The sequence below is a fragment of the Capricornis sumatraensis genome, chromosome 20 (genome assembly GCF_032405125.1).
Source record: "Capricornis sumatraensis isolate serow.1 chromosome 20, serow.2, whole genome shotgun sequence".
NCBI lineage: Eukaryota > Metazoa > Chordata > Mammalia > Artiodactyla > Bovidae > Capricornis > Capricornis sumatraensis.
This window is the reverse complement of record NC_091088.1, coordinates 46234319-46255000: the sequence shown is the minus strand read 5'-3', so window position 1 is coordinate 46255000 and position 20682 is coordinate 46234319.

Genomic DNA, 20682 nt, shown 5'->3' with positions numbered 1-20682 from the left:
GAATGGGGGGAGGAATGAATGAACCGTGGAATGGTTGTTGTCGCTTAGTTGCTAAGTCATGTCTGACTCTTTTGCAGCGCCATGGACTGTAGCGCTCCAGGTTCCTCTGTCCCTGGGACTTCCCAGGGAAGAATACTGGGGTTGACATTTCCTTCTCCAGAGGACCTTCTCAACCCAGGGATCCTGCATTGGCAGGCAGGTACTTTACCTCTGAGTCATCAGGAAGCCCAGCGGAGTGGTAGCAGCTCATACAATTCCAGTGATGTTGGTGATGTCATGTGATGGTGATGACTTTCCCTGAATACTTGCCATGTACCTGGTGCTATACAAACAAACCTCAATCGATCCTTACGACACTCCCAGAAAGTGGGCACCATTTTTTCATCAGCTGAGGAAGTTGAGCTGCTGAATTCTGAATATTGACTTTGCACCTTCTTGACTGAGTTACTTAATCTCTTTGGCCTTGAATGTCTTTATCTGTAAAATAGGCGCAATAAAGGAGCCTACTGTGTGAGTCTGTAGGATTAAATGCTCAGAACAATGCCTGACTCCTTCCTAAGGAGGACTAACTAATAGTTAGTATTAGAGGACTAACTAATGGAGGAAGTTAGTATCATTTTTATCACTGTTCTGCTACTGCCTGTCCTGTTTCACGTGTCTGTTGCATGATTCATACTTTCGTGAATTCCTGAGCCAAAGCTCAGTGGGGTCCCACACCCAAAGATCCACATGCAGGGGTAGCTGCACAGCAGGCGAGACCCTAGGATGAAAAGAAAACGTGGAGACCCTTATTCCAAGAGCAGGGGGAAATGCCTTCAGATAAAGCACTAGAGTGCAAGGCCTCTGCCTTTCTTCTGCTGCCTGTCCCTCAGCTTGCCATGTGTTTTACAATGATTACTTGGTGTCATTCGGCGGGGAGGAGAGCCTTCATCTGGATGGTTCCATTTCCTGGCCACGTAGGCACTGAGGAGCTGGGATGTGCTTCCAGAGACACTGCCACTGTCCCCACACTGCCCTCTGAGTGCTGCAGGAGACCCTCTCTGAGAAGATTCAGAGCCACAGATGGGGATGCTGGCTCTCAGCTGGGCAGGATGAGGTGACCAGATCATGGTTGGGGCGGGGGGGTACAGTGCACAATCCAGCTTCGGGGAGGTGGGGGCAGTCGGGTGGCTGGTTTTCAGTCTGGGGACTGGAAAAACACTAATAACTTTTTTCTTCTTTTTAATGCATAAAAGGCAAAGAATAGTCATCTGATTTTCTCCCTCTTTTGACAGGTATATGGTAATAGGATGATTTTATGTCTACAGAGGTCAGGGATGAGAATTCACAACTCTCTCACCACATATATATGGCTCGATTATAAAGAATGAAGGAAAAACAAATACAGGCCTTCTGGGGCTTTCCCAGTTTACCTTCCATCCCCATCTTTACATACACACATATATATGTTCATGTGCCTATGCATACAGACAGACATGTATATGCATCCGTACACATGTTCACATATAGTCAAGGCGTTTATGCCATGACTTGAATTTAAGCAGGAGAATTTAGGTGACTCAGAATGAGGGATTTCAGTACCGTTGCTCGGCACACCACCCACTCTCCCACCCAAATCACAAAATTGCCTAAAATGATAAAGCATAAATTAGGTCAAACGGGTTGCAGAATGGCAGGGACTGGATTTTCTCCATGGAAACTACAGGGTGCAGAATGTCCCTCCCAGGGCTGGAAAGCTCTTGGGTTTTCCTGAGGTGCGGGCTGGGCCCAGCGCCTGCGAACACTTCCTCTCTTCAGCGCCCTGATGTCCTCCCATACAGCAGAGGGCGCTGTCTTCAGGGGAATTCCTTGTCGCCGGAAGGATCTTGCTGCCCTGCCCGGTGTAACCCTTTTAAAAGCGCTTTCCGGTTTTTCCCTTTTATCCGAACTCCAGAGACTGCCTCAAGGTGGATGTTGTTGTTCTCATTGTACGCAGGACACATCTGGCACTCAGAAAGGTTGAGACACATGTCTAAGGTCACACAGCAAGAACCCATGTCATTCATAGCCCAGACTGAATCATACCTGGAGAGTCAGGGAATGGACATCAAGAAAGGATGGCTTTGGGAACTCAGTGACCCCCTGACCTTGGGAAGCCGGCTGTGTTCATAGTAAGCCTGTGCCCATGATCTGACTGTTGCAGTCATGTGCTTTCTAGACTCAGAACCTCATAGTTTCCTCATTCCCACTCTTCCAACATCTGTCTAGAATCCTCACTTTCCAATTATGCCCTAACCCTGGATAAGCTGGCAACACGGGCTATATCAATACAAACGATGATCCTAACATTACCTGGGCACTTACTATGGGCCAGTCCATGTGCAAAGCACTTTACATGCCTGATTTCATCAAATCTTCATACTCACACCTCATACTCAACCATCTCAGAGGTTGTCACAATAAGTTCCCCCAATCTACTGTCAGCTCCAGCTGGGCTGGTCATTGTGAAGGAGGAAGGAAGAAAGAAGAGGCAGGAGTAAGGTAAGTGAGACTCTTTCTGCACTGCCCAAGACCTCCCCCTCCAGGAAGCCTTCCTTGATCACCTCAGGCCCTGTGATCTCTTTATTCTGACCTGCAAATCTGTCCCCACTGACCCTGCCATGGTTTTGCAGCTGAGTCGGGTTTCCCTGCCAGTAGGGAGCTCCTGAAGGAACCATGAATGTCAAAGCACACATATGATCACCTGGTGATGCTAAGTCTACGTTTATCTTAAACACAGAACAAATATTTGCCTGTGAATAGGCCACCTTGACTTGGGATTTTACATGACCCCAAGGTCATTTCCTGCCATACTTCCCTGTATTCTACTTCAATTCCTTCCAGCAAGGGGACCCATCAGGATATGAAACCTTGGGCGCAGACTCCCACAGCCCTTTTTGTTTCAGCACACACCAGTGCCCCAGGTGGTGGTTCTGTGGGCTGTGATTTACTGGGTTTCCTGGCAGTGCTGCGATGATCTTTGCATCTGTTCTGTGTATGTTCGTGTGTCTGACTGCCTCACATGCATGAATGTATGTGTGCGTGGGCATATCTGTTTACCTTTTGTTCACGCCTGTATTCATCTGCATGCGTGTCTGCTCGAGTGTGCCTATGCGTCTGGGTGTTGTGTCTGAATGTGCATATTTGTGGTCTGTGCCTGTCGTGCGTGTGTCTCAGCAGTGTGTGTGTGTGCCTCAGCAGTGTGTGCGTGTGTCTCAGTGCTGGGGTCCTGATGCAGTGTGCAGGGGTCTGTGTGCAAGTGTGAAGGCACCAACAAAAGGGCAGTCACAGCTATTTTGAGGTCCCGAGTCATCACTCAAAACGGAATGTGGAACAAAGTCACTCATTGAGTTATTAATATGAAAGCTGGGGCCCTTGACGACAAATGATGATGACATGCTCTTTCAGAGGAAAGAGGAAAATGTTTCCAGCCCAGATGAGGCAATGCAGGTTAGGGGAAGGAGTGGAAGTGTAGGTATCAAGGGTTTGAGACTGAGTCCCAGGCCTGCTACTGCCTTGTCCCTTTGTGACTTAGGGCTGTGCTTCTGAACCTCAGTGCCCTCATCCCATAAAATGGGCAAAACAGGGCAGCAGAATAAGGAGATGGCAGAGAAGACTGGCTCTGGACCCCAGCTGGGCTCTGATCACTGGCTCTGTGCCTTCTTGGCCATGTTACTTAACCTCTCTGCACTTGAGTGTCTTTTATCTGTAAAATGGGCATAATAAAGGTACCCACCTTGTGGGTTTATAGGATTAAATGAGAAAATCCATGTAGATGCTGAGGGCAGCTCCTGGCTCCTGGCAAAGGCTAACAGAGGCAATTTAGTACAACTTCTATCTTCACTGTGCCCATTCTATCTCACTTGGCCTCATGAATTCTTGAGCCAAAGCCCCGGGACAGCGGCAAAGCAAGCAAGACCCCATGAAGAATGAACATGTGGAGCCCCTTGTTCAAAGAGTAGAGGAAAAATACCTTTAGGTTAAGATTCGAAAAGGTAAGGGGCTTCCCCAGTGGCTCAGTGGTAAAGAGTCCGCCTGCAGTGCAGGAGACGCAGGTTCACATGCTGGGATGGGAAGATCCCCTGGAGAAGGGAATGACAACCCACTCCAGTTGGATTCTTGCCTGGAGAATTCCATGGACAGAGGAGCCTGGTGAACTATAGTCCATAGGGTCACAAAGAGTCAGACACGACTAAAGCGACTGAGCATGCACTCACTAAAATATAAAGCATTTGCTTTTCTTCTATGGTGTCTCAGCGTATCACGGTGTTTTAAGATTGCTATTTAACATCATTTCAAGTGAAGAAAAATTAAAACTGTATTATTAACAAGAATTTTACTGTCCACTTTATATGGTGTCATGCCAATTTTAAACACAAATATAAGAGCATGTAACTCACTTGCAGAATCACCAAAATTACCCAATCTGTGTTTCGTAGCCTGTATATCCATGTGCATCTCATTCAGAAGAGAGGGAATGCTGCACAAAACGTACACGGCTGTTTTTATTTCACTTCTTGATACACACACGTTCTCCCGACACTCTCTACGTTCAGCTTAGTGATGATTAAATTATTAAGAATTTCAAGACGATGAGAGCAGAGCATTGCCAATACGAGGCTCTTCTGGGCACAGGGCACTGGGAGACTGCACCCCACCCTGCTTCTCTCTGGGTGAGTCTCCACACGACCCTGCCCTCCACCTCCACGAAAGCCAGGGACCAGGTGATAAACATGGCCTCCTCTCCCGGCCAGATGCCTCTTGCAGAAGTCAGTGCACCAGCCAATTCCGCCCATGTTAACTCCAGCATGTTTAGCCAGAGCACTAATTAAAATCCCTCCCATAAAAGTTGTTATCTCCCAGATGCTCTGTAAATGCTAAATGTGCTGCAGGGGTCCCCATTAGGATGTGCCCATATGTGCAGGTACGAGGTTTATGGAGCATCCCTGGAAAGAGGGTTGGGTGCTGCCCTTGGTGTGATGGAACCCAGTGGTCCAGCTAAAGGTGGGGCTGGAGCCTAGAGAAGGTGAAGGTGAGGCTGCCACCTCCCTTTCTCAGAGCCAAGTGGAGGTGGCCCTTTAGGCGAGTGACAGAGGCTGGTCAGAGCCTCAGGACTAAAGGGCACAGGAATCTACATGGGACAGAGTCACGTGCACTGGCCCAGCCCCATAGGGGCTGCGGAGACACCGAGGCACTGGATCTGGCCCACAGAGGGTCAGGAGTCAGCCAGCTGCCAAATCCCCCGTGTGTGCGGTTTCTACTATTAGCCAATTTCTGGGCACCTGCTATGTTCCAGGTGAAACACTGGACATACAGAATCTCATTTCATCCTCACAGCCATCCCATAGGAAAATACGTTATTACCTTATTTTCCAGATCAGGAAACTAAGTCAAGGAACAGCCCAGTTAACAGCCCAGTTAGTACGCAGTGGAGTTGCAGCTGAAACTCAGGGGTGTGCCCTGCATGAGGCCCCCCCTGGACCTCAGCCCCTCCGCAATCCCCTGGCTAATCCCAGGCAGAAGTCACCCATGGAAACCTCCCAGAAAATAGGGTCTGAGAGAGCCACCTACGACTTGCCTTCTACCTCCTCCAAGTAGGGAGAACACTTTAAAATAGATTCTTCCATTTCTTTTCTTTGAAACAACAAAACAATTAATTTCTCTTGATAGAGATTGCTCCTGTGAAGAGCAATAAGGTGCCTCCCCAGGAGGCATCACTATCATGAAAACGTCAGTCTGGAATGGAATGGGGGCTCCCTCCGGGTGGAGCCTTTGCCAGCTGCCTGGCCTGGGCTCCCCATGCACGGCCCTCGGCATGCACTTGGCCAGGGTGGCCAAGTGGCTTGTCGGATCTGGCTGGGCTGGGCCCCCAGAGAGGGCGCCCTTCAGGAGTGCCAGGCAGGGGAGTCACGTCCCTGGGCACCCCACAGACACAGACAGTTACAGCCTTGGGAAGCCGCCACTCACCATAAAATGCCAAGCAGCCCAGCTGTCCACAACCGGTTCAAGCCGCCTGGCAGACTCCGTCAGAGGAATCCATAAACAGGCCTGGATGGAAGAAGGGTGGTTAACGAGGTGTCTGCCTGCCATCACACTCAGAGACCCCACCTGCCTCCCAGGAGGAGGAAGGGAGAAGGGCCAGGAGCTAAGGCAGGGAGGGAAGAGGAGGAAGAGACTTCTGAGCCTAGGGCTCCCTAGACAACCTGGGCTTGCTGGCCATGCCCTGGGCCCTGGAGGCTGCCCCTGCCCACCCCAAAGCGGGCCCTGCCCCTCCCCCTGCAGCAACACGTGGGTGAGCCCGGCCACTGGGCCTCTGCTTCTCCTGAGTCTCCTGAAGGCCCCAGTCTGCCCCCCAGGGAACCAGTAAGACCTCCAGAGGTGGGACTGTTGGTGCAGGGAGTCCACTCTGTGCTAATAAAGGCTTGATCAGACCCTCTGCTTGAAGAACAGGGACAGTCTTGTGTTTGCAACGGGCCTTCTCAGAGTCAGGATACGATATGGCCCCTCCACTGAGGTAACAGGCATGGGACTGAGGTCAGGGCGGGGTCTCATGCCTGATAATCAGGCAGGAAGAAGCCTGATATCTGTGCATAAATGAGATCCGTTTGTCAAATACAAGTACCTCGTAAATGAAATGGCAGCTGGCCAAAAATAACCATGCCGCAGCCCACGGATGCTCTGACGGGTTTCCACGTTTAAGTGATGTGACTCTGCACGCCAAGCAGGAAATCCACCAGCTTCCAGGAGAGCAGACCCCGGGGTAACAGCCCCCCAAAAATATTCTATAGATTTAGCTGGAGTGTGACCAAGAAGGAGAAGGGCCCCCACCCGGCCATCCCAGTTCTGTGCAGTTCAGAGGATTCTCCCTTCGTGGGGCAGAAGTCTGAACACAGAAGTCCCGTTTGAAGGAAAAGGAGGAAGTGATGATGACCTCTGTGGAATGTTATGTCATGTTATGTGTGTTGGTCGCTCAGTCGTGTCCGGCTCCTTGCGACCCCACAGACTGTAGCCCACCAGACTTCTCTGTCCATGGAATTCTCCAGGCAAGAATACTGGAGTGGGTTGCCATTCCCTTCTCCAGAGAAACTTCCCAACCCAGGGATCGGGCCCTGGTCTCCTGCATCGCAGGCAGATTCTTTGCCACTTGAGCTACAGAGAAGTCTGTGAGGATATAAACAGGTGCAAGGCTCTTGGTTGAAATGAAGAGTCACACCACCTCTGCTCCTGTATCCTACCCCTCAGGTGGTCACAAGAGGGATACTGCTGATCAGAATCGGACGTGAAGAGTGATTTTCCTGCAGGACTCGGCCATGATCGGGAGGGCAGAAGTAGCTCGTAAATAGGGCCCAATGGCAAGCTGGCAATACACTCAGTATTAACATAGGTTATGGCATAATCAATATTGTCATTAACTTCATCTGTAACTGGAGCTAATCCTGACTAACAGTGGTCAAGCAAGCTTTATAAATAAGGTGTTCCTTGAAACTACAGCCAAAGGGAAGAGCCTGGGCCAGGCTAGCTTTCTGGCAGAGACCACCAGGCATGCCCCTGAGAGAGGCAGGCCCAGGTACGGCTCCCCAGTGACAGGTAGCCTTAGGGACGTCTTGCTGAAGGTGCTCATTGGGGTCCCAGAAATTGGCATAGACAAGGCCTTCACAATGAAATGGAACCCACAGTCTTGCAAGAAAAGATTTCATTTTGTACATAATTAATAATAACTTCTCCCCCTTTTCTCTTTATTACAGAAGAAAATAAGTTATTGATTTCAAGCACAAAGATAACTATTTGCATAACACAGCTGATTATATGCTGTAACTGGTCCAGATGGAATTAATTTGCTCGAAATATATTATATAATTTTCTTAAACAGGTAAAGATTGCATATCCAGGAATATTTCTAGTTGATTAGCAAAGCCCCCGATCTCATCACACACTGGCTTAGGAAAACACATTGAATCCCCTGCATGGTCAGAAATGAACTATTTCTGAAACCAATTCAATAAGAGAACTAAGGAATTTAGAAAAGGCATGGGAGGGGGAAGTGTCTCTTATTCAACAGACACCTGAATCGTGCTCCTCGTCCTATGTCTCGTGGCCTAATTATTTCAGAAGGCTAGTTTCCCAGGTCAGGCATATTCATTTTTAGCCTTAATCACCTCATTTCTCTTGCCTACAGATCGTGGTGCACGTTGTAACTTACAATTCTTGCTGGGCCTTCAGGTCAAATCTGTGTCCTTCAGTTTGCGCCTCCTTTCGCTTTGTTGAGACGCGGAGTAAGTCCAAGGCAGTACTGCCAAGTAGCAGCCCTTCTTACGGGTCAGCCAGCTCCTCTGCCCAAGCTGCTGAGGACATGGCCTGCAGTCAGCTCCCTGCCAGGTGATTCCCGCCCCATCCTGCAAGGAGCCCTGGCACACTGCTGTGGCAACTCACATCTTAGTTTCTGAAGAAATCTGGGACCGATATGACCTCCTGCTAAGATCTGATAAAACTAGGTGGTGCGCAAGCACGTGTCTATTATATTATTTTTAGTCACTGTGTTTGACTATATTTCATAATAACCCATAAATTTAAAAATAACTTTGAAGGGAAGGTAGCAGATGAAGTCTTTATATTGATCCGACCTTGTAAATGACTAGATCCCATGCCTCACTTTACATAATAACTGTAAATGTAGGGATAATAATGCATTTATTTGTATTTATAGTATGGGGCCCTTATGATTCAACCGAACTTACTTGTGTTAAAAGATCTGGCTCTTCTCCATAAGGGGACCATCCTGACGCAGGAAAACTCTTTAGAAGCTGTCTTGCACAGTTCACCCATTTACAGAGTCCAGAGCAGGAGTCCTTGGTCGCAAGTCCAGAGGCCCCTGGCTCCTGGAGAATATATCTCCAAATAACCTTTGAATAACCTGTGACTCACCCTCCCTCCCCTGCTCTGCTGTCTGACAACGGATCAATTTAATAGAACTGGACAATTTGGCTTCAGTTTTGCCAAAACTAGAAACCCACATGAGGCCTCTCCCTGAGCCCAGCAGACTGTGTGACTAATTCCAGAGTCCCCGACAAGCCCCAGGTGAGAGCGGCAGCATAGGAAGCCTAAACAAGTAGGGCAGGAGCTCTCTGGAGGTGTTTTCAGCGATCTAGGAGGGAAGGTCTCATATCAGGCCTATAACTCAAAGAGCCCCAAGAGGACAACCAGCGACCCTCCTGGTCCTACACTCACCCTGCATTTATACCCTTGCACATCCTTCGCACATCTAGACAAGGCGGGGGGCGCACCCACTGAATCAGGAGTGTATGCTACTGCTTTGCCGAGAAGAGCAAATTAAGACATTTTCCCAAGTGATGAGATCTTCAGTCGATGTTTACAAAAAGCAATTTGTGTTTCCACCAGACCCTCGATGGCCTCATCCTCAGCTGGGACATGTGAGAAAGCGGTGGTTCCTCAGCTCTCCGTGGCTAGAGAGCAGGCATTTGCACACTAAATGAGGTGCTACCAATGTGTATTTATATCGCTTCCCGAGCCTCTGCACACACGGTAGCGAGCCTCGATCTTTGGAGGAAAAAAAAAAAGAGGGGACTTAATAGAAAGAGATCTTTTTATTAAAAAATCATGAATACAACTGCATTCATTCAACCTTAGAAATGTTGTGATGGCTTTTCAGCATGGCAATATATTTAGATGGGAATATGTCATTAATATAAACAGCAGAAAAGAAACTATTAAACTAACACAATTTGAAACTGAGCAAACCCAAGTGTTTGATTAAAGTTTTTATACATTCTGTACACTTGAGCAGGTAACATAGAACCTTAGTATTTTTGTTGATTTTTAATTTGCTCAAGGTGTGACATCTGAAATGTGAAAATTTCACTAATTTGTATTCGAAATTAGAAGGCATATCCACAAGGAGAATTTTCAGTCTGATTTTCTCAACTGTCTTTAGACTTTACACAGAAGTCTACAGCAGAACAGTAACTCAACTTAATGTCAGCCCGTGTGAGAGGCAATCTCCTCTTTCTCCGTGCTGTCGTGCAGTACTCAACTTGTTGGAGTTGAGTTGAATGTAAATACATATGGTGAATATTAACTTTGAGGATCCAGCTTAATTCATATATGTTTTAATGTCTGCATATTTTTCCAGAAAGTTTTCAAATTTTAAAAATCCCTGGTTCCTTGGACCGTGTGTCTTCCTTAATGGGTGGGTTTATTTTTCCATGATTGATAATGAGTGGAACATCTCCCCACCCCTCAAACATGCAACCATGCCTGAGGCTCAGGAATGCCTCCTTATTTGTGGCCAGGCAGGGCCCATCCCAGAGAAGGCGATGGCACCCCACTCCAGTACTCCTGCCTAGAAAATCTCATGGACGAAGAAGCCTGGTAGGCTGCAGTCCATGGGGTCGCTAAGAGTCGGACACGACTGAGCGACTTCCCTTTCACTTTTCACTTTCATGCATTGGAGAAGGAAATGACAACCCACTCCGGTGTTCTTGCCTAGAGAATCCCAGGAACGGGGGAGCCTGGTGGGCTGCCGTCTATGGGGTCGCACAGAGTCAGACACGACTGAAGTGATTTAGCAGCAGCAGCAGCAGCAGGGCCCATCCTCTTCAGGGAATCCGAATACTCTCACATTCTGGGAAGAAGACTGTGTCCAGCCTGCACTGGGCCCTCCAATGCTTTCATCTGGTCCCAGATTTGGACACACTCACCCATGCTTTCAAAACTGTCTCCTGCAGGAGACTGACAGAGGAGTGGGCTGGTGGGCTGGAGGGGATTGTCAAAGATGTTTCTCACAGAGCTGGGAAGCCAGACACTGCCCCTTGGCAGACAGAAGCTCACCGGGCTTACGGAAACGACTTACTGTAATATGACGATTTGAATGGCCAAATTACAGCAACACATTTTCATTCTAATCACAGCCGCTGGAATTCTGATATGCTGACACCCAGAATTATTGCTCTGTCATTAAAAAAAAAAAAAAAGAATGAGTGGAAATGTTTTGAATATTCCCCTCCAACATACAAACCAATGACAACACAGTGGGCCCATCTGACTTGAGGGCAGCCACCGGCAGGAGGGCAAGGCAGGAGATGCTGTTGGGGGAGGGTGTTCACCATTCCTCCAGTGTCAACGCAGTTTTTTTGTGGGTAGCTTCATTTTGAGTGTGAATCATCAAACAGGGCCTAATCTGAGTGAAATACCTTTAAGACTTCTCCTTCTTAAACTCTTGAAGATCTATCTTGTCTGCTGCAAGGAGCCTCATTTTCATGTTGGAACAGATGGGGCAAAATTGTCATTAACAGAAACTGACAACTCTAAAACTGAAATATAGATTTAGAAAGGAATCTAATGAATTAAATCAATGTTATTGCAGTGAAAGCCAAAGAAATTATTAGTGATTTGTAAAGTTACCCTGTATTTTAACCTCAGTATATTTTAGTCTGGGCCATTTTAACATTCACAATACTTTTTCACTGTCGTGGTTAATGTCTAACTGTGCAATACACTCATCTTAATTTATCTTCTCCTCCTGATACGACAGTGGCAGGATGGCTGAGCCCCAGCTCTGGACGCTTCCTGGTTCTCGTCTGGAGCATGAAGGAGCCCTGCCCCCACAAGCAGAGGCCTTGTCATGACCTTGTGGGTCTCTTCAAAAATAGGCAAGAGGGGGCTTGTGGTATTTTTTTTAGATTTTTTTTATTCTTTCAGTGAGGAGAATCTGATTTTAAAAACAACCTCAAACTCTAAGGCTGTTTTAAGTAATAAATGGGAGGAAAAACATTTCCAGCTGTCCAATTTTTAGATACTTTTCATGATCATATCAAACCAATTACAAAAACCAAACCCAGAACACCCTTGGCCTTCCTGCTGCCGAAAGCCCAAGGGAGAACAAAGCAGAAACCCTCCTGGGTGGGGTGGGGTGGTGTCTGGAGTCCTGGGTCCCTGGGGATCACCCTGGGCCTGCTAGATCTCCGGTTGTACTGACAGCCCCTAAAACATTCATTCAGCAAATACTGATGGTATTCACTTCACAGGGCACAGTTTTAGTCCTGAAAACACAGTTATAACCAGGATGGACAAAGTCTCGGGCTCTGAGGCTTCTTTTCTGCTTGGGGTAGAGGAAGGAGACGTGCAATAAACAAGAAAACAAGCAGGTTCACTTCGGTGACAAGAACCCAAAGGCAGGCGAAACTGGGATGGGGTGGGGAGGCTTTGGAGTGCAGACTCAGGGAGGCCTCCCGAAGGAGGAGGTACTTGAGCAGAGACTCAGTGATGAAAAGGAACCAAGTGAATGGTTGGTGGGAAAACCTTGCCGGCAAAGGGAAGAGGGAAGAGCAAGTGCAAAGGCCCTGGAGTCTGAAAAAGCACATGAGTTTGCAAAACAGCAGAAAGGTCAATGTGTCTGGAACTCTGTGAACAGTGGGGAGAGGCTGGGTAGACAAGATCAGGCCAGGTAACGAGGAAGAAGGTGCTCACAGAGCTCAATCTGTTTTAGGATCTTCCATCTCCGGGATGGAATGGAAGTGGCCCACATCCTGCCACCTACACTGAGGCATCCCTGGGCTATGTTCAGAGCCTGGGGCACCCGGGTGGTCAGGCAAGCCATCTCCTGATAGTAGGCAGCCTCACCTGGACTTCTCTCTCTCCCTTCTGTTCTGTAGGAACCAGTCAAAGCTGTGCTTATTGAATAACATCTGGACTCCACTTGGGCGTTCAGGACCTGGGCAGAAAGCCTAGGCCATCCCCATCAGCACACTATTTTTTCCTAAAATCCATGCCAGGCAGACAACCTTCCTGTTTTCAGTCCTTCCCTACCTCCACCTTCCCAACCTCTCTTCATCTGTGTTTGTGTTCCTTTCTTCCAAGACCAGATCAAACCCCATCCAGTAAGCTTTGCCCTGGCCCTGCAAACTGCTTCCTACAGGCTCCAGGGCTTCTACCCCTTTGGGGTCCCTCAAAGTCATGTCTGTAGGTGGCCTCGGTTCAGATTTTGCTCTGTCCACCTTAACCAATCTCTGCAAACTGCTCCAGAGCAAACTCCCCCTCCATCCCTCGCTCCGTTCATGCTGCACAGGCTGTGTCAGGAAGTCCTGGCAGTGCCAGCTCCCCAGCACACCTCCAGTCAGGCTGCTTTTCCTTTCATCTTCACTTCTGCCACCCTCATCCAAGCCATCATTAGCCCTGACCTGAGCTGGATCCCTACTTCCTTCTACATAGCCGCCAGAAGGATTTTGGGTGCGTAAAACACACATAACACGAACGTTACCATTTTCAGTGTATAGACCAGTGTCAGCGCGTTTACACTGTTCTGGAACACTCACTACCATCATCTCCAGAATTCTTTCCTCTTGCAAGACTGACACTGCACTAATTAAACAATAACCCCCCTTTCCTTCTGCTCCCCAGCTTCTGGCAAATACCATTCTGTCTCCATAAATGTCCAGGAACCTCATATATATGGAATCATATGTTTGTCCTTTAGTGAATGGCTTAATCTTCACTCATGTTATAGTATGTCAGAATTCCCTTCCATTTTAACGCTGAATAATACTCCATTGAATTGTACGTAACACATTGGTTTATCCATTCATCTGTCGATGGACACTTGGATTGCCTCCACCTTTTGGATATTGTGAATATCACTGCTATAAACACAAGTGTACAAATACCTGATAGCATGCTTTCAATTCTTTTGAATATATACTCAGAAATGGAATTGTTGGATCGTATGGTAATTGTATGGTTTTGGTTTTTTTTTTTTGAGGAATTGCTGTATCATCTTGCACAGTGTAGAGGAGTTTTTTAGCACAGGCAAATCATGTCAGTCTTCTCTTAACCTCTCTGGTGGCTCCTCACTGCACTCAGAATAGAATCCAGACTCCTCCCTCTGGCCTTGCAGACCCCGTCTCTCATGCCCCTCTCCCCTGCTGCTCCAGGCATACAGGCCTCCTTGTGCTCTTTCACACTCCTGCTTCCTCCCTGCCGCAGGGCCTTTGCACTTGCTCTTCTATCTGCCAGGCTGCTCTCCCAACTCACCAGCTGGCTTCTCACCTCATTCAGTCACTGCTTCTGCATCGCTTCCTTATCCCCTCAGCTGTAGGTCCCACCTGCAGTGCCCTATCTCATCCCCTATTTCATTTTCTTCATTACACTAATCATCACCCCCAAAACTATGGCACTGTTTTGTTCATTCCTGGCCTGCCTCCCTCTACCCTCCTCTCGACCGTGATCTCCCAGGGAAGAACAGTCCTGCCAGGTTTAGCCAGCGGTGTCCACCCGGCCCCTCACCCAGCTCCTGGGACATGGTGGGAACTCACTCATCGACTGTGATCAGATGGGGGAGCACCCACTAGCCCCTTTCAGGCCTGATTTCTCCAGGGAACCTTTTGTGCAGCGCTGATGGGAGGACCGCACTAACTAACAGGTTATCTCTCCTCTGAATCACTTTGCCAGCTATGATCACTAATTTGTGACCATTTATGTGGTGTCCTTCTTTGCCTCCAGCCTGCAAGCCCCTGAGCCCAGGCCCACATCTGCCTCGGTCCCCATTAGACCCCGAGCCCCTTTCAGAGCTGGACTTAGAGAAGGAGCTCAGTAAACATCCAGAGACTTGGGTTCGAAACCTCCCTGGAGGGCAGCCGTGTTCCTCTGGGTGAACCTGAGGGACTTTGCTGACGCCCTATATGGTGTCTGCAGCCCCAGCCACAGAGCTGCCTGGGTGTCGCACCCAGGCCCAGCAGGGAGGCAGCCCAGGCTGCCGGCGGCTCCACCTTCTGCTGAGACCCGGCTCAGACGTAGGAGAGGACAGCGGCCCAGAGTGGAGGACCGGAGTGGAGGCCTGAGGGCTGATTCCCCGTGGGCCTGACCCGGGAGGGAGCCTCTTCTTCTTCAGGCTGTGAAGGGCACCCGCCCTGGGGAGCAGTGACACTTAGCAAACGCCCGCCTGAGGGCTTTCCACGCCCCAGAATCAGGGACTCTGTTTTAAAATTTCTGGGAGAAGATCTGAGCTTATCAATGCCTCAAAAGGCCTCAGACATTAAAATGCTTGTCAAGGCTCCTGCACCTCCCGGTCCAGGCCTTTGGTCTGATCTCTGCACGTGGCCACCAGGGCGGCTGGCTCTCCAGCCACAGGCTCCCCAACAATGGCCCTCTGAATAGGTCTGTCCAGGGGGAGGCTGCATGTGCCCCTTTGAGTGACAACACAGCGCAGCCCCCGCTCCGAGAAAGGAAATCTGTGGGCTCCTAGACCCCATGTGGGCATCGCCTGCTCACCAGGTCCAAACAGCAAGGAGCACTCAAAGTCGGGGGGATGGGGAAACCCAACTGGGGGCCTTCCGCTCCCCTTTCTAGATTTGGAGTCACAGGCTTTACCTAATTAATCGAGCTCCAACGGCACCAGGGGAAAGGGAAAATCAGGGAAGGTGGAAAGCAACGCTCCCAGCACGTGGCCTGTGTCTGGCTGAGCCCTCGTCGTCCTGCCAAGGCCTGGTCCTGCCCAGCGATCGGATGAGACACTTCCGCAGCCACAGGGGACAAAGGGAGCACTGAATGAGACCCGGGGTACCTGGCCTCATCCCAGCCCCACCCTTGGCATGCTGTGCATCACTGTGAGGTCACTGAACCTCTCTGAGCCAGCTCCTCTCACATGGAGTGAGAGTGGTAACAGTCACATTTCACCTTGTAGGCTCACTGTTCAGATTAACAGCTTCATGTACACAGAGCACTCCGAGCTCTTCAGGGCCACCTGCACCCCCTCCCATTGTCACTGTCATCATGGTCCCCGAGGGCCCTCAGCACTCTCTGTGAAATGGTGCTCTGCACGCATTCTTTACAATGTCAGCTTCACAATGTCTCTGCGTGGCTGGGTTTGTCTTCTCCGTGTTTTGGGGTGAGGAGACAGACTTGGGGTGGGGAAGGCCTGGCCCAAAGTCACACAGCTTTGATCTGAACACAAGTTGGCTGAGAGCTCAACTCTCTGGCCCTGAAGGCACCCACTGTCGGGTCCTGACAAGAGACGAGCACTCTGTCCCTGGGGACAAAGCCTGCAGTGTGTGCTCAGGAGAGGCTGGGAGTCCCTTCTCCAGGCCTCTCTGCACAGGTATCAGTGCAGGGGTTCCCCCACGTGGCAGCTGGGTGGTTTGTGTTTCCCTTCCCTGCTTTGTATAGCACCAATCACTAGCACCTGAAAGGAACACACACTGATTGAAATGAAGTCCCCAGCAGCTCATGTGCCCTGCCGCACTCCCCTCGCCGGCCCTGTGCCCCAGCCAGCACTCAGGATAGCAGCCTCCTTCCCAGGGCCTCAAGGGAGCCTGGGGAAAAATCCAGACCTGGGCTATACACGTAAGAGTGAGCAATGGCTGCCCTGTAGGACGAGGTTAGGGGGTTGGAGATGAAGTCTCATTCTATTACAGGTGCCCCCCACCCTAACACAGAAACTGACTGACCACCAGACCCTTCATTTGAATCCAATCACCCTTCCTAAGGGCATTTCCACATCTTCTGTAAACTCACTGTTGGGGTTCAGAGCTTGCTATGTTTCTGATTTCCTTTGGCAGTGGGAGGTGGAGTCGGGGAGGGCCATGTATTCCTCTGAGATTGGAAGACTAAGGAATAGGTATCTCTCCTCTAAGATGTAGGTATCCTTTGACTGGACAATGAAAGACACTGAGCTCATTATATTTTCCTTTTTTGCTTTGGCTGCCAGGAAGCTCAGAAATAGCATTAATATCTAATTTTAATAGAGTTTCCTCTCTCCATTTTGTCTTTTGCCTCTAGCCATCTTATCCTGCCTATATCACACATGCATCAAAAAGGTGCTGGTAGGAGAAAGTCTACACATCTTGGATAAGCCTACAGTGGAAGACTCACCCCTCCCCGCCACACCACCACCCAGGGTCCTCTCCCAAGGCTCTCTCCCGTCCTGGAGTCTGACCCCCTGCGTTTACCACCTTGTCACTCCAGAGAGCCCCGGTCATGGTTTTCACTCAGCACTCCTGTCCTGCTTCAAGCTGAGTCTCCCTGTCCTCTGCATAGGCTTGTGTTTTCGCCTCAAATGTCATGTCTGGCAGCACACAGGTGTCAGAAAATCTTGTTTAAGCACAGAGCAAGAGCAAATTTTCTCTCTGTGATGGTGTAGAGTTCAGCCTGCTATGTGGCCGTGACTGTTCCCTCTAAAACATGCTTCACGGGGTGATGGACTGCCCTGCCTTGGATTCAAAAATGAAGCAAATTTTCCTTTACTAATTTAGCCACATACAACAATAACTCCCAGAAATATGTCTTATGTATATTTTGCATTACCTTTTGCAGACAAATACAAAAACATGGTCGACATTCGCAATAAAATTATCATAGAAATGCCATCTCAAATCTTATTTTCTTTTTTCCAATGTGCATTTCACAAATAACTGGTATTAAAATTATGTTTTACAGAGTAGAAATAGAAAACAAATACCCCTGGTAATTTAAATAGGCATTTGCATAACATGACTAGAACACTTTAGAAAAACGCACAGCATCGGAAAATATGAGTTCAAAAACACTTAAATACAAGTGATTTTAATAAGTCTAATATGAAAAATGCCTTTTAGCTGTATTAATTAGTGAATTAAAATGTGTTGATCTTGGAATATTTTCCGACTAACAGGTTTGGGGATTGGTGTAGGTTTTTTTCTTTCTGTTTGTGAGAGAACGTTTCCATTCATTAAACACCACCACGGGGCCGTCCTGGAAGAGTTTCTGCAGGGATCTGGAGAAAGGCTGAAACCAAGCTCATGCCAGGTGCCAGGGAAATACAACTGCATGAGGGGACAGTGGAATAAATGTCAGACGCTGGGGGTCCTGGGTCTGACCCACTTAGGTGCAAAGTGGGGCTGAGCGGTTCCCCTGTACCAGACCTCTCAGGAGCCTGGGTACCCAGATGTGGGCAGGGAGAGGTGGAGAGGAGATGGCACAACCCACAGAGCCCACTCTGACTGATATCAGGGCATTGCAGACCCAGCTCCCTCATTCCTTCTCAGGAAGGACCTGCCCCAGCACAAGGGTTTGTTTGTATGTGGACGCTTGGTGCACTGAGGTACTGATGACGTATGCTGTAGACATTTTCCTTGGTGGAGTTTTCTCCCACAGTTTTCTCTCTCTTTCCATTTCTGGGTTGTTCCCTGGTGTGGTACGGCAGGTCAGCTCTAGGCAGGGCCTGTGAAGCATGGGGCCTGACAGCCACGAGCCACAGACAGAGCTGAAAGGGTGCACAGCCAGGCCCCTTGGCGATGGCTGCTTTTTCCATGGAGGAGCACACTGCCACTTAAGGATTCGGGCTCTGTGCGGTGATTGCTCAACAAAAACGAGGAAGATGCATATTTATTTCTTCAATTTAGTTGGAATACCCTTCTGAGAACCCACAGTAGAGGCACTTTCAGTGCACAGCTTCTGAGCTGTTAAAATTTTCATTCCAGGTCCCCAGGAAACAGTGCATTAAAACACATCACTGCATCCTCACATCATCAAAACTCCTCTCTTGCCCAGTTTTCCTAAGAATGAGCAGAAGAAATGACAAGGGAGCCTTGGGGCATGGGCTGTAGGGAAAGGCCCAGCAAGGAAGAGGCTAGAGGTGATGGCCCAGGCCAAACCACAGCTGCTCCATCAAATGCCCTGTCTCGGGGGATGGTCTTAACCCACCTGGCTGCAGAAGCTGCCGCCAACTGCGTCCCTCCAGCTAAAAAGGCTTGCCCAGCCACTCACGTGACGTGGATCCCACCAATTTGGTCATCGTGCCTCCTGAGGATCTTCTGGACTCCAGCAGTTTCTCCAGCTTTCCTTGTTTTTAATGACCTTGATAGGCTTGAAGTTACTTTGGTCACTGGTCAGTTATTTTGTAAAATGTTCCTCAATTTGGGTTTGTCTGATGTTTTTCTCATGGTGAGACTGAAATTATGGGCTGGGGAGGAAGACTATAGAGATAAAGTGCTGTCTGTTATCACTGTCAATCCCATCATACTGTCAATATCACTTATCACTGTTGATGTTGACCTTGATCATTTGACTAAGGCCAGGTTTCTCCACTGTAAGTTTATTCGTTCTTATCCCCTCTTTCCATACTATGCACTTTGGAACAAATTCACTATGTGCAGCTCATGCTTAAGAAAAGTGAATTTTAATCTACTTGAATGAGGGTTAATAATGTATATAAATGATTGGGAATTCTTTTGTTTAGGAGATGTCTACTCTCTCCATTTATTTGTTTAATTCAATTTTTTATCTATGTCCAAATGGACACATGGATATGTATTTTATTCTTTGGGTTATAATCCAATGTTACATTATCTATTTTGTGGGTCAGATTTTTCCAGCTTTGGCCTTTAGGAGTTCTTTCAGTTGGCTCCTGTATCCTTGTGACACTCAACCCCTATCATGTGCATCTGTGTAGGTTGAAAACTTTCTGATTTTCTGACACTATAAGATGCTTCAATCTCATCTTGTATATTTCCTATTTCAGTCCTAGAATTGGCAATTTCTCCAAGAGCCGTGATTCCTGTCTCTGAGAATGGTAATAGAAACCAAGGTATGGGTGCAGGTGTGCTAGTTTTTTCTGGGCTGTCATTACTTCTTGGCCCTTTCAGCTGACAAAACAAGGAAATATATGTGTGTATATTATAATAACCCCTGCATACACACAGATTTATAAATATTTCTACATGCATCCATCTATATCTGTATTAAGATAAATGAGCTGACAATCATGTTCCCAGATCTATTCCAATGCTGTGGATCATTCTAGCTTTCCCACTTGTCTACAAGGCGCCCACTTTCCAGGTGGAGAGAGAAAGGCCCCGAGGGGGCTCATTGTCAGAGCTCAGCTCAGGAGTGGACAGTAGCGCCCATACTCCGTGGCCTGCTCCAAAAATGCAACTGCCCTAGGTTAGCGGGTGGAGGCAGCGGACCATGCTTTCCTGGTAAGGAGGGGGAGATGGTAGAGTCTTACCCAGGCAGCAAGAAGGCTCAGGTCCTAGGAGAACAACAGTTTAGAAACTCCCACAGTGGCTAACTAAAAGGGTAACTAAAAGCTAGTCAGCAAAGAGTCACAGCCTTGGGACACTCAAATTTCCCTTGTCCCATCACCTCGACTAACCTGGCCAGGAAGTGAGCCCTGGGCAAGCCCAGTGGAGTTGATGCTGGCCTCCCTCAGGCCTTAGCCTCCCAGCACACCTGCCATGACCAGACACAGAGGTTCCACCTCACTGTCTCTGAGGGCGCTTCCAAAGCCTTGGAAGACCCTTTGCCCTCACAGCCCAAGTAACTAACATCCTGAGAGCAGGCTTTATGCAGGAGCTGATGGGATTGGATGCACAAACATCCCAGCTTCCTCCCAGATGAGAATATTCCAAAGCCTGTGCCATAGAGCCTCCTGAGCTCCCATGGAACCTTGCTTAGCAGCCTCTTTCCTTCTTTCACACCCCGCTCCCGTCCAAGTAAAAACACTTTCACTGCACCTTTGTCTCAAGGGTTGCTTAACCAGGACCCCAAAACACCAATTAGCCCTTTCTTTTATGCTGTCTGGAATCCAAGGCTGCTGCAGCCCAATGTGCTCACCCATCCTCAGAGCATGGCTGTCAGCTGTGTCCTGCCTCTGACAGGCGGAGGCTTTGGAGGCAGAGG